General features: G+C 31.3%; 1 pseudogene; it reads left to right on the plus strand.

The window, feature by feature from the left end:
• Nucleotides 1-3,127: 3,127 nt before the first annotated feature.
• Nucleotides 3,128-10,576, plus strand: LOC143056184 (acetylcholine receptor subunit alpha-like; annotated as a pseudogene).
• The last annotated feature ends 5,079 nt before the right edge of the window (nt 10,577-15,655 follow it).

The raw sequence follows: 15,655 nt of genomic DNA on the forward strand, positions 1-15,655 counted from the left end.
CATTTAACTGCCCGCACAAATGAAAGCCAAAAGCATACATTTAACTGCCCTCACAAATGCAAGCCAAGAGCATACATTTAACTGCCCTCACGAATGCAAGCCAAGAGCATACATTTAACTGACCTCACAAATGCAAGCCAAGAGCATACATTTAACTACCCTCACAAATGCAAATCAAGAGCATACATTTAACTGCCTTCACGAATGCAAGCCAAGAGCATACATTTAACTGCCCTCACAAATGCAAGCCAAGAGCATACATTTGGCTACAGTAAGATCCGTAGTTGGTTGGACTCCTTCAACACTAAAAAAGTGTAACAAATACCAACAAACTCGATACCGTTTACGGAAAGCAGTACTAATCATAACATTATTTTTTGTACTTCCGTTGTTCATGAATGAAGGACGTTGTACGGCAGACAGATCTTCGAATACCGGTGACGTCATTAGCTCCATAGCCACTTATAAATTTATATCGTAATACTTTGATTTCATAGTTCACAAAATAATGAAACTTCACATAAAACGGTTTTCATACCTATTTAGATTTTCAAATATTATGACCTCGAGGATCACCGAGGAACCATTTGTTGTCGAAATGTTGGTAAGTTGCAGTAAAATTTGCGTTGTTTGTGATATAACAGTGATTTCATTAAACATGGTATGCATAGCGTTTGGAAAGACAATCGAGAGTTTCTAGTGTAGATATAGACGCGCGCACGTCATGTATGTCTGATAAGTCATTGCTAAATTTAATTGATTTAAAAAATCTAATTAAAACAACATTTTATTAAAATAAATTGAATTGGATTGGGAATCAGGCATAGACGTTGTAGGCCCTCTCCACAAAATTGAAAATTTTATGATAATTGAATTGTATTTTTATTGATACTCATCATAGGGGCGACCTATATTTGCGCGGATTTTAAAATGACACGCATCACATTTGCGCGGAGAAATGGCATTACGTTTGCGCGAATTTACCTGTAGTTTATCTGAGTTTTTTTTACATGTTATTTGCTATTGTTTTGAACATAAATTGGCAATCGTACCACATCTTATTATTTCATATATTGATGAACATATATAAGACAAGTCTTTATTTGTCTAAATAAACATTAAAAAGCACCACATTTATGTAAAAGAAAAGTTTCTTATAAAATACATCGACTATCATGGAAGAGCCCATTCAAAGTATATAGTCATGCCAAAAAATGCAGGTGACATGCGGATGATAGCTATACGGGGATCATCTATAGACCAGTCCTTGTCTGGTGTTTGTAACCTAGCGACTTGAGATAGCATTGACGGGAAATTTCACCATTTTGAAATTACAGAAATTGTTGAACGTTAAACTTCATTTTCTCTTTGTCTGTGCGTTTTACAAGGGCATGGTTATGGTTGTGTCGAATTTTAATGTAAGTAGTCGCCTGAACTTTTATAATAATCTCAACGAAAGCGTAGATGGCTGGATGAGTTGAATAAAACTGCTCGTTGTAATGGCTATGAAAAGACTCTGAACCATTGTTGGTACGTATTGTATCTTCATTGAGCACAGCCGTCCACATTGCTGAACAATTGTCGACGGCCGTGTGGAAATGTCAGAAGCATTCTTCTAAAGATTTTGTATAAATCCGCGCAAATATAGTATCTTTCCAACAGGTAAATTTTGCGCAAACGTTCTAGATTGTATAATAGATTGTTTCTGACGTCCATTAACTAGTATAAGTCACATTTAAATATATTTGTTTTATTAATGTATTTGATACATTGACATGCTGACGTATATCCGACTTTTCTTTTCATTCGTTGTAACCTTTCCTAAAAGTATTTCCTTATTACTTTAATTATTGTTTGTCAATCATTTAAATATGATCTCTAATATAAACAATATTGGTACATTGCAAATGTAACAATAATTAGATGGGATTAAAACAAATTAAAAGGTTATAAGGTTATAATAAAGGACAGTATATTTATCAGAACTTGTTAGGTGGATCCTGCTCATTACAAAGATTTTAATCTAAGTACTAGCTACTTATTTGTGCTTTACTAATTTGCTGACATGGATATTATTCTATCTATCAGATTTTTGTTTCTATGTTTCATATTGTTAAATGACGTTCAATGTCAGAGTAAATCAAATATAAAACAGTTATATAGTGATGTATTTTCAAATTACCAAAAATCAATTGTACCAAATTCAGATTTTTCTTCACCTCTAAATATTACTGTGAGTATATTTTTGATCACCATTACTCGATTTCAAGAGGTTGACCAGACACTTGATCTAGCAGCTGGATTAAGTGCGAGTTGGATAGACGAGGACTTATCTTGGAATCCGTCATCATATGGTAATGCACAAGACATAGTGGTACCTTTGACCGATGTTTGGACCCCAAAGTTTTTACTTGTAAACTCAGTTGCAACATATGAACCGTTGGGTGGAGACAACGCTAACTTTGCTACACTCGAAAACACTGGTGAGGTGGCTATATTTGTTGGCGACGTATTGTCATCTAAGTGTACAACAAATATATATAAGTTTCCGTTTGATTCTCAGACGTGTTATCTGAGATTTTTCGTGTTGAGTATGACATCGAAAACAGTAACATTGAATCCAGCTTCTAATCCTGTTCAACTATCTTTTTTCACACCAAATTCGGACTGGTCATTACAGTCATATAAAGGTGAAACGTCAATTTGGAATGGGTATTCTATATTTACCTTCACACTAACATTACAACGTTCACCTTTATATTACACAGTATTAGTGTGTGTTCCTACTATATTGTTTGGATTACTCAATCCAATGGTGTTTCTACTTCCGGTAGAATCTGGAGAACGAATAGGACTTTCAATAACTATATTACTATCTTATGCAATATTTTTGTCCATGGTACAAACGGCTATACCAGCAACGTCCAATCCAATGAGTCTTCTCTTAATCATAATGGTTGTTACTATATCATTAAGTGGAATCATTCTGGCTTTAACCATTTACATATCTTTGCTTTATCATAGAGATCTAAAGACTAAAATGAACTTTTTCTGGAGATATATTGGAACAAGAAAAAATACATTAACAGACGTGCAGCCATTTACAAACGATTGTGAGGGAGAGAATATGAAATCGTGGACAGAGACAAGTCCATCTTGGAAGGATGTATGCGAAGGATTAGACAATATTGTGATGGTTATATCATACTGTATCATATTCATTATCAACTGTGCATATTTTATAGCTGTATTGAGTTGATATCATTTCAATAAGGTTATGTCATAATGTTTCTTATTCATTATCAAATGTGCATATTTTATAGCTGTATTGAGTTTATATCATTTCAATAAGGTTATGTCATAATGTTTCTTATTCATTATCAAATGTGCATATTTTATAGCTGTATTGAGCAAGGATTGGGTAATTGAAAATGTAATGGTAATTAAGTGTAATGCATTACAATTTTCCATGTAATTGAATGTAATGTGTAATTGAGCATTTTTTTAACTACAAGTAATGGTAATTTAATTAATTACATTGAAAAGGGCATGTACTGCTCAATAACTTTTGAATTACATTTGAATTACATGTACTTCTATAGTGTTAAAGATAAGGATGTGTGATTAATAATATAAATTATAAAATTATATTTATTTGTCAAATATTGAAATCACATACTTTTTGTTTAATATATGAAGTCTGTAATTTATTCTGAAGTTTTGATATTATTTATTTGACCTACAGAATTTTTTTTAATAGTTTTATAATTTTTTTTTAAAATGTGAGAATCATATATTAGGGTTGTACAGTTTTCAAGAAAGAGACCTTTTAACTAAATAGATTGATAAGGAATTAATCACCTTTTAAAACAAACCAAAAAAATGTGTCACTGTAAAAAATCTTTATTCGTAGACAGTTTATTTAGAGTTTAAAATCACTGCACACAATCATCATATCATTTTGTTGAATTAGTACACACAAAAGGATTATAGAAATAAAAATTAACAGCTGTAAAAACAAACAGCAATTAATCAGATTAAAATACCCAGGGGCAATGCCACTATTACATGTATTTTATCTAATTAGCAAAATATTGCTAATATTTAGACATAATATACATTGTTTGTACTAAAAAATATTGACAAGCACATTTATAAATATTTTTAAAAAGTAAAAAAAAATATTTTTAATTTATTTATATTATGTTTACTTTAAATGACTTCATTTTTGAGATGTCAAAATACCCCTTGATGTATTGGCAAGTTAATGGGAACTAATACCCTCTCCTATCAATATGCATGATGATCTTCTGATCACTGAACCTCTATGTTCTGATCAAGCAATATCTACCATATGAGCTCCTGCCGAAAGACTATTTAGAATTGCTGTCAAAGTGTTCAGACCAAAGAGATTCAGACTAAATGACATAACATTAAAATAACTAATGATTATCAAATGCAATGTTTAAACTATGCTTACATGAATATTTTACATATGCATTATATATACATGTATAATATTGTTAAAAAAAATCATGATGAAATGTAATGTGTAATTCAATTAATTACTTTATTAAAGTAATTGTAATTTAATTAATTACATTTCCAAAACTGTGTAATGTGTAATTAGTGTAATTAATAATTTTTGCAATGTAATGTGTAATTTAATTAATTCATTCCAATGTAATTGACCCCAAGTCTGGTATTGAGGTGATATCAATTCAATAAGGTTTTGTTCTTTTGTGTCTTTATGATTTATTGTCAACCGTGCATATTTTATAGCTGTATTGAGGTGATATCAATTCAATAAGGTTTTGTTCTTTTGTGTCTTTATGATTTATTGTCAACCGTGCATATTTCATAAATAAATCATTGTGATATAATTTCAATAATTATTTCCTTTAATTCGTGTTTTGTTCTCTTGAGTGTTCTCTTTCATACCCCTCCAGAAACTTGTAGTGTCATAGACATATACTGTGATAATGAGTTAACCACTCTCCCCGATTTTTGTTTTAAAGTTTCCCCTTTTGTCGTAAATAATAGTTAAGTGTTTTTTTAAAGTCTACAATGCCTTGTCCCTATTTACCTACGAACTATTCCACTTTTCTTTTCACCGAAATATATCCAGCTATATTGTCTTTGAATCAACCATTGGACTATAAGTCACATTTAAATCTTAATAACAAAACTAAAATATAATGAAATAAAGTATAACTCGAATTTAGCACACACGGTCATCTCAGCGATCATCTCAGTACTAGAATCTATGACAATCGAGTCAATTTTAATTTTAAAATTATCAATTCCCCTCACCTTAATAGCAATATACCCACTTCACCTGCATAAGGGATATACATTTCCAAACTTATTCGGTATTCAAGAGCATGCAGCAACTACTAAAACTTAGTAAAACGTCACCAGTGTCTGACCAGAAAGTTGGTGAACTAGGGGTGTGTCAAAAACGTCTCGTCCTCTTTCTGATAAAAAAAACCGGGTCATCGGAAGGTAATAAGACCTTGTTGATAAATATTCTGTATCAACTTCACAAATAATACATGATGGTCCTATAGTTTAGATTCTGGGTAGTGTACTGAAGTTGTTTATCATATTTACAACATGTTATAGTATTATTTTATCTGTCTTTATAAATATTACTTTGACTGTTTTGTCTGTTATTTTGGTGGTATCCATCTGGCGTGACTCTGTACTTATACATCCCGTCATTTTGTTATTGTTCTTTGATAATTTCTGTACCTTTTACTGTTGGCTAATTTGCTTTGTCTGTGTGCCATTTTTTGTTTCTTTCTTGCATGTGACGTGGCTCTGTACTTTTTTATATATCTGTTTTTCAATATAGTGATTACAATAATAACCAGTGTTGTCAAATCGTACACTTTTGCCTAATCGGTTACTCGTATAATAGTTCGACCGATTAACCGGTTAACCGGTAGTTTAAGTACCTGTTTGAAGGCCTTATCAATAGAACCCTACACATCGATATAAGAAGATGTGGTATGAGTGTCAATGTGACTTCATCTATCCAAGTCATTCATTTACGTTTTTATATACGATGAATTGAAGTTTGGTCTTTGGTATTATAAGGCTTGTCTGTGAAGATTCCTGTCGAAGTTTGACTTTAAATAATCTAATACATCGTGTTAACTATGGCGTTTGTACTAACTTCAAATTGAAAAAAAAAAACAAAAAAACGTCTTGATCTCGTAGAATTGAATATGTCTGAAACAGATGATTCTTCCATTTTGTCTTGCTGTCTCCGAAAATAATGTGATGTGTTTCAATTAAGATGGATTAATCCTGATATTCCTACCAACAAGTATACATTGATTACATTCACGTTGGTTTGCTTTTTACAGGTTTTGAGTTAGCATTTAGTTTAAAGTATGACAAAGACTTGCACGACGGAGATTGCACATTCAGATGTAGGTCTACCTAATATAAGATCAAAAATGAAATAATGAAGTAAATCATAAATGTTAATCGTATGACTGATTAACAATTACTGTTAAAAAAACATAAAACTAATTATGCTTCCTTAAGATCTTGCCCCGAGATGAGAGACAAGTTCTAATTAATTTTATATTTTTGGATTAACAATACCAATCAATATACTAAACAATTGATCCGTCAAATTAATTACCACGACGACAATTTTTAAAGAAAACACAACTATTTAAAATGATTTCAATACATATTTTTATCAAATCTATCAAAATTGAAAAAAACAACGCTTAACCAGTTAGCGTTTTCGGTATTCGGTCGTTCGAACGGTTAACCGGTTAACTGGTTAACCGTTGACAACACTAATAATAACACAACGTTGTCTGCTGTACCTCTATTTTTGACATTTATACCTATTATGTCCTTTTTTTTAAAACATCGTAACTATAATAAAATTTTGTACGACTACCATACAAGTGAGAGGTTTAGCTAGCTATAAAACAAGGTTTAATCCAGCATTTCCTACAGTAAACCAGATGCTCTGCAGGGCGCAGCTTTATACGACCGCAGAGGTCGAACTCTGAACAGTTGGACCAAGTATGGACAAAACATTCAAGCTGGATACAGCTCTGAAATGGATTGTGATTAAATAGTTGACACAGCATACGTTTCTGACACAAAATAAATGTGGTCTTTTAAACATACATTTTTTTTTTTTGGCTTTTGAGCAATTGACTATGTTGTTGAATATTAATCCTCTCCAAAAAAAAATATCTGAAGAAATTTTCTTTTTAATTTCTGAAATCTGAAAGAAGAAAAATTGACCCCCACCCCAAGTTTTTTTTCACCTCCCCCTTTCCCTTATTCCAAAAATGATCTCAATTCAAATTTCTAATGGAGTTTGCAACAATAACTACTCATTTAAATACATCATTAAATATTAAAATATAAAATGTCATACAGTCATGGTTAAAATTAATATCAATTAATAGTAACTTTTAAACTTCTTCACCTTGGTATATGTGCATATTAAACAAAGGACACAGATGGATTCATGACAAACTGATGTTTTGGTCATGGTGATGTGTTTGTAGATCTTACTTTACTGAACATTATTGCTACTTACAATTTTCTCTATCTATATAGACTTGGCCCTTTAGATACAGAGGAAAATATCTTGTAAAAATTTACAAAAATTTACCAAATTAATGACAATTGTTAAAAATTGACTATAAAGGGCAATAACTCCTTAAGAGGTCAACTGACCTTTGTGGTCATGTTGCCTTATTATTAGATTTTACTTTGTTGAACATTATTGCTGTTTACAGTTTATCTCTATCTATAATAGTATTCAACATAATAACTAAAAACCGCAAAATTTCTTTAAAAATTACCAATAGGGGGCGGCAACCCAACAACCGATGTCCTATCCGTCTGAAAATTTCAGGGCAGATAGATATTGACTTGATAAACAATTTTACCCCATGTCAGATTTGCTATAAATGCTTTGGTTTTAGAGTTATAAGCCAAAATCTACATTTTACCCCTTTGTTCTTTTTTAGCCATGGCGGCCATATTGGTTGGTCGGCCGGGTCACCGGGCACATTTTTAAACTAGATACCCCAATGATGATTGTGGCCAAGTTTGGTTAAATTTTGCCCTGTAGTTTCAGAGTAGAAGATTTTTGTAAAATTTAACGACGACGGACGTAAAGTGATGAGAAAAGCTCATTTCGAAAATTTCAGGGCAGATAGATCTGGACTTGATAAACAATTTAAACCCTGATGGCTATATGGTAATAAGATGTGTCACACCATTTCAACTGCCCTCATAAGAAGAATTAAAATCTAAATTCTAAATCAGTTATCGGTTGTGCTCATACCACCATGTCCGTTATACTACTTCGTCCGTTATTAATAATAATTGAGACAAGAGCATACATTTGGCTAGAGTAAGATCTGTAATTGGTTGGACTCATTCAACACTAAAAATGCGTATACGTAACAAATACCAACAAACTGGACATCGTTTACGGAAAGCAGTACTAATCATTACATTAATTTGTGTACTACCGTTGTTCATGAATGAACCCAGTAAGGTTTCAGACAAGGTCATTCGTGTCAAACAGCGCTAACTAAACTAATTGATGAATGGTTAAAATATTTAAACGAAGGAGAAATAGTTTGTACAGTGTTTTTATATTTCAGTAAGGCTTTTGACCTTATAAACCATGCCATACCGTAATATAAAAGTTATAATTTTATCATATCGTAGAACATATGATACATTGTTTACTGGTATAAGTCACATTTTAATATGTTTGTTTTATTAATGTATTTGATACTTTGAAATGCAGACGTATATCCGACTTTTCTTTTCATTCGTTGTAACCTTTTCTAAAAGTATTTCCTTATTACTTTAATTATTGTTTGTCAATCATTTAAGTATGATCTCTAATTTAAACAATATTAGTAAATTGCAAATGTAACAATAATTAGATGGGATTAAAACAAATTAAAAGGTTATAAGGTTATAATAAAGGACAGTATATTTATCAGAACTTGTTAGGTGGATCCTGCTCATTACAAAGATTTTAATCTAAGTACTAGCTACTTATTTGTGCTTTACTAATTTGCTGACATGGATATTATTCTATCTATCAGATTTTTGTTTCTATGTTTCATATTGTTATATGAAGTTCAATGTCAGAGTAAATCAAATATAAAACAGTTATATAGTGATGTATTTTCAAATTACCAAAAATCAATTGTACCAAATTCAGATTTTTCTTCACCTCTAAATATTACTGTGAGTATATTTTTGATCACCATTACTCGATTTCAAGAGGTTGACCAGACACTGGATCTAGCAGCTGGATTAAGTGCGAGTTGGATAGACGAGGACTTATCTTGGAATCCGTCATCATATGGTAATGCACAAGACATAGTGGTACCTTTGACCGATGTTTGGACCCCAAAGTTTTTACTTGTAAACTCAGTTGCAACATATGAACCGTTGGGTGGAGACAACGCTAACTTTGCTACACTCGAAAACACTGGTGAGGTGGCTATATTTGTTGGCGACGTATTGTCATCTAAGTGTACAACAAATATATATAAGTTTCCGTTTGATTCTCAGACGTGTTATCTGAGATTTTTCGTGTTGAGTATGACATCGAAAACAGTAACATTGAATCCAGCTTCTAATCCTGTTCAACTATCTTTTTCACACCAAATTCGGACTGGTCATTACAGTCATATAAAGGTGAAACGTCAATTTGGAATGGGTATTCTATATTTACCTTCACACTAACATTACAACGTTCACCTTTATATTACACAGTATTAGTGTGTGTTCCTACTATATTGTTTGGATTACTCAATCCAATGGTGTTTCTACTTCCGGTAGAATCTGGAGAACGAATAGGACTTTCAATAACTATATTACTATCTTATGCAATATTTTTGTCCATGGTACAAACGGCTATACCAGCAACGTCCAATCCAATGAGTCTTCTCTTAATCATAATGATTGTTACTATATCATTAAGTGGAATCATTCTGGCTTTAACAATTTACATATCTTTGCTTTATCATAGAGATCTAAAGACTAAAATGAACTTTTTCTGGAGGTATATTGGAACAAGAAAAAATACATTAACAGACGTGCAGCCATTTACAAACGATTGTGAGGGAGAGAATATGAAATCGTGGACAGAGACAAGTCCATCTTGGAAGGATGTATGCGAAGGATTAGACAATATTGTGATGGTTATATCATACTGTATCATATTCATTATCAACTGTGCATATTTTATAGCTGTATTGAGTTGATATCATTTCAATAAGGTTATTTCATAATGTAACTTATTCATTATCAACTTTGCATATTTTATAGCTGTATTGAGTTGATATTATTTCAATAAGGTTATGTCATAATGTTTCTTATTCATTATCAAATGTGCATATTTTATAGCTGTATTGAGCAAGGATTGGGTAATTGAAAATGTAATGGTAATTAAGTGTAATGCATTACAATTTTCCATGCAATTGAATGTAATGTGTAATTGAGCATTTTTTTAATTACAAGTAATGGTAATTTAATTAATTACATTGAAAAGGGCATATAATGCTCAATTACTTTTGAATTACATTTGAATTACATGTACTTCTATAGTGTTAAAGATAAGGATGTGTGTTTAATAATATAAATTGTAAAATTATATTTATTTGTCAAATATTGATATCACATACTTTTTTTTTAATATATGAAGTCTGTAATTTATTCTGAAGTTTTTATATTATTTATTTGACCTACAGATTTTTTTTAATAGTCTTATAATTTTTTTTTAAATGTGAGAATCATATATTAGGGTTGTTCAGATTTCAAGAAAGAGACCTTTTAACTAAATAGATTGATAAGTAATTAATCACCTTTTAAAACAAACCAAAAAAATGTGTCACTGTAAAAAATCTTTATTTATAGACAGCTTATTTAGAATTTAAAATCACTGCACACAATCATCATATCATTTTGTTAAATTAGTATACACAAAAAGATTATAGAAATAAAAATTAACAGCTGTAAAAACAAACAGCAATTAATCAAATTAAAATACCCAGGGACAATGCCACTATTACATGTACTTTATCTAATTAGCAAAATATTGCTAATATTTAGACATAATATACATTGTTTGTACTAAAACATATTGACAGGCACATTTATAAATATTTTTAAAAAGTAAAAAAAAATATTTTTAATTTATTTATATTATGTTTACTTTAAATGACTTCATTTTTTGAGATGTCAAAATACCCCTTGATGTATTGGCAAGTTAATGGGAACTAATACCCTCTCCTATCAATATGCATGATGATCTTCTGATCACTGAACTTCTATGTTCTGATCAAGCAATATCTGCCATATGAGCTCCTGCCGAAAGACTATTTAGAATTGCTGTCAAAGTGTTCAGACCAGAGAGATTCAGACTGAATGACATAACATTAAAATAACTAATGATTATCAAATGCAATGTTTAAACTATGCTTACATGAATATTTTACACATGCATTATATGTACATGTATAATATTGTTTAAAAAAATCATGATGAAATGTAATGTGTAATTTAATTAATTACTTTAGTAAAGTAGTTGTAATTTAATTAATTACATTTTCAAAACTGTGTAATGTGTAATTAGTGTAATTGATCATTTTTGCAATGTAATGTGTAATTTAATTAATTCATTCCAATGTAATTGACCCCAAGTCTGGTATTGAGGTGATATCAATAAGGTTTTGTTCTTTTGTGTCTTTATGATTTATTGTCAACCATATTTCATAAATAAATCACTGTGATATAATTATTTCCTTTAATTCGTGTTTTGTTCTCTTGAGTGTTCTCTTTCATACCCCTCCAGAAACTTGTAGTGTCATAGACATATACTGTGATAATGAGTTAACCACTCTCCCCGATTTTTTTTCCCCCTTTTGTCGTAAATAATAGTTAAGTGTTGTTTTAAAGTCTACAATGCCTTGTCCCCATTTACCTACGAACTATTCCACTTTTCTTTTCACCGAAATATATCCAGATATATTGTCTTTGAATCAACCATTGGACTATATGTCACATTTAAAGCTTAATAACAAAACTAAAATATAATGAAATAAAGTATAACTCGAATTTAACACACACGGTCATCTCAGCGAGCATCTAAGTACTAGAATCTATGACAATCGAGTCAATTTTAATTTTAAAATTATCAATTCCCCTCACCTTAATAGCAATATACCCACTTCACCTGCATAAGGGATATACATTTCCAAACTTATTCGGTATTCAAGAGCATGCAGCAACTACTAAAACTTAGTAAAACGTCACCAGTGTCTGACCAGAAAGTTGGTGAACTAGGGGTGTGTCAAAAACGTCTCGTCCTCTTTCTGATAAAAAAAACCGGGTCATCGGAAGGTAATAAGACCTTGTTGATAAATATTCTGTATCAACTTCACAAATAATACATGATGGTCCTATAGTTTAGATTCTGGGTAGTGTACTGAAGTTGTTTATCATATTTACAACATGTTATAGTATTATTTTATCTGTCTTTATAAATATTACTGTTTTGGTGGTATCCATCTGGCGTGACTCTGTACTTATACATCCCGTAATTTTGTTATTGTTCTTTGATAATTTCTGTACCTTTTACTTTTGTCTAATTTGCTTTGTCTGTGTGCCATTTTTTGTTTCTTTCTTGCATGTGACGTGGCTCTGTACTTTTTTATATATCTGTTTTTCAATATAGTGATTACAATAATAACCAGTGTTGTCAAATCGTACACTTTTGCCTAACCGGTTACTCGCATAATAGTTCGACCGATTAACCGGTTAACCGGTAGTTTAAGTAACTGTTTGAAGGCCTTATCAATAGAACCCTACACATCGATATAAGAAGATGTGGTATGAGTGTCAATGTGACTTCATCTATCCAAGTCATTCATTTACGTTTTTATATACGATGAATTGAAGTTTGGTCTTTGGTATTATAAGGCTTGTCTGTGAAGATTCCTGTCGAAGTTTGACTTTAAATAATCTAATACATCGTGTCAACTATGGCGTTTGTACTAACTTCAAATTGAAAAAAAACCAACAAAAAAACGTCTTGATCTCGTAGAATTGAATATGTATGAAACAGATGATTCTTCCATTTTGTCTTGTTGTCTCCGAAAATAATGTGATGTGTTTCAATTAAGATGGATTAATCCTGATATTCCTACCATCAAGTATACATTGATTACATTCACGTTGGTTTGCTTTTTACAGGTTTCGAGTTAGCATTTAGTTTGAAGTATGACAAAGACTTGCACGACGGAGATTGCACATTCAGATGTAGGTCTACCTAATATAAGATCAAAAATGAAATAATGAAGTAAATCATAAAAGTTAATCGTATGACTGATTAACAATTACTGTTAAAAAAACATAAAACTAATTATGCTTCCTTAAGATCTTGCCCCGAGATTTAGTTTAAACATATTTTATTTGCATAAGTAGCAAAAGGGATTGGACACAAGTTATAACAACATTAGAGACGTCCTCTCCCAATATAAATATAAACACAAAGTACATTAGATAATGGCGAAAAAAAGAAAAAAAAACATAATAGTAATGCATGTAATACATACTTCAAACAAAAATTAGAAATAAAAAGAAAAAAAATACAATATAATAAGGAATAATAATGAAACAACTGGACTGGAGTGAAAGGTTGTAAAGTAGAAATTTAGAACGTTAATTGATTGTTTTAAATCTTTGTGTTATTCTGATATAAGATTGTACGGACTCAAAAATGCCTTTGTTTTGCTGAAAAGAAAGGTCACCGTCACCAGCTAACAGAAGCTCAATGGATATAGCATAACGTTCTAATTTAGAAAACAGTATTTCTCTTGCTTCGTTGTGAAAAGCGCACTCTAAAAAATAGTGTATACTATCCTCAACAGGGTGGCCACAGCTGCATGCCGGATTTGCTTTGATATTAACACGATGTAAATCTGAATTTAAAGAACTGCACATATTTCTCAAACGTGTATGAATGATATTAAGTTTTCTATCCCCACAACTAAAATAGGAAGGTGGCTGTATCAATTTGGACTTCATCTTTCGTTTAAAAATATTTATATTTTTGGATGTACGTATGTCGGGGGTAAGTCTATTCGATTCAATAGTAGTGGATGGGAAAAAGAATTTTCTAGTTATGTCTAGTCTATAACCGGGTACTACATAATTATTACTGTTTCGCAAATCGTAGTTAGATACTTGACCAACAAGCGGGGGCATTAAATCACAGAGATAATCAGGGGCAGTCCCATTATGTAAAGAATAAAACATATTGAGCTTTCTGGATTTTCTTCTGTCCACAAGCAATTGCCAGCCAGTTTCAAAATATATGGCTTCCCGACTAGCAAACACGGGCAACCCAGTTACTAACCTCCCTGCTTCTAACTGAACATGTTCTAAATTGTCGGCTTCTTGTTGAGTACAACCATCCCATAACTCACATGCATATTCCATAACGGGTCTTATAAAAGTTAAGTATATACGAGCAAGATAATTTCTATTCAATACATATTTCAATTTTTTAAGAACATTTAATCTTGTGCTTGCACACTTTAAAATATTTTCTATTTGTGTATGGAATTTACCATTGGAATCAAAAGTAATCCCTAAGTGTTTATGACAGGAGACAAATTCTACTAATTGGTTTTGAAATTCTATTTCAATATCATCTGGGGAAGTATGGCAGGAGAATATCATAGCCTTTGTCTTATTAGGGTTAAAATTAATAAGCCAATCTTTAGACCATACTGAAATTTGTTCTAAATCGCTGTTTAAGACTTCCTCTATAGTGTAAGGGTTATTGCTGGAATAAGAAAGAGATGTATCATCAGCAAACAATCGAGTTAGACTTGTCAAATTATCAGCTATGTCATTTACATAAATAAGAAATAGTAGGGGACCTAATACGGAGCCTTGCGGAACTCCTTTATTAGTATTATCAAAAGGCGAATAGGCATTTGAAACAAAAACGCTTTGTTTTCTATTTGAAATATAACTTTCAAACCATTTATATAGATTTCCATTAATACCATACGCTTTAAGTTTTATTAAGAGGCCACTATGCCATACCCTATCAAAAGCTTTCGAGATATCACATAATATAAGAGATTTTATACAGCGATCATCAAGTGACATGCATATCCTATAGTAAATTTCTATTAGCTGGTGAACGGTAGAATGACCTGGAATAAAACCTGATTGATAATAAATTGTTTGCTATTAAGTGATTAAATACATTTTTAAACACAATTCTTTCAAAAATTTTACCCACTGCTGATAATAATGAGATTGGTCTATAATTGGAAATCAGTGATTTGTCTCCGGTTTTGAATAACGGAATGACAATAGCTGTTTTCCATTGACTAGGAAACTCTGCCTTTTCAAATGACAAATTAAATAACAATGATAAGGGTACACTGACAGTATAACTTGTCCTTTTTAACATTTGATGACTAATTGAGTCATTACCTGATGCTTTTCCCAATTTTAAAGTCTGCAAAATATCAATGACTTGATTTGAGTTTATATAGAAAATATCAATTTTAGAATTTGACCTAGTCAGAAATTCTGGAGATCTATC

Source organism: Mytilus galloprovincialis, chromosome 13, assembly GCF_965363235.1.
Source record: "Mytilus galloprovincialis chromosome 13, xbMytGall1.hap1.1, whole genome shotgun sequence".
NCBI lineage: Eukaryota > Metazoa > Mollusca > Bivalvia > Mytilida > Mytilidae > Mytilus > Mytilus galloprovincialis.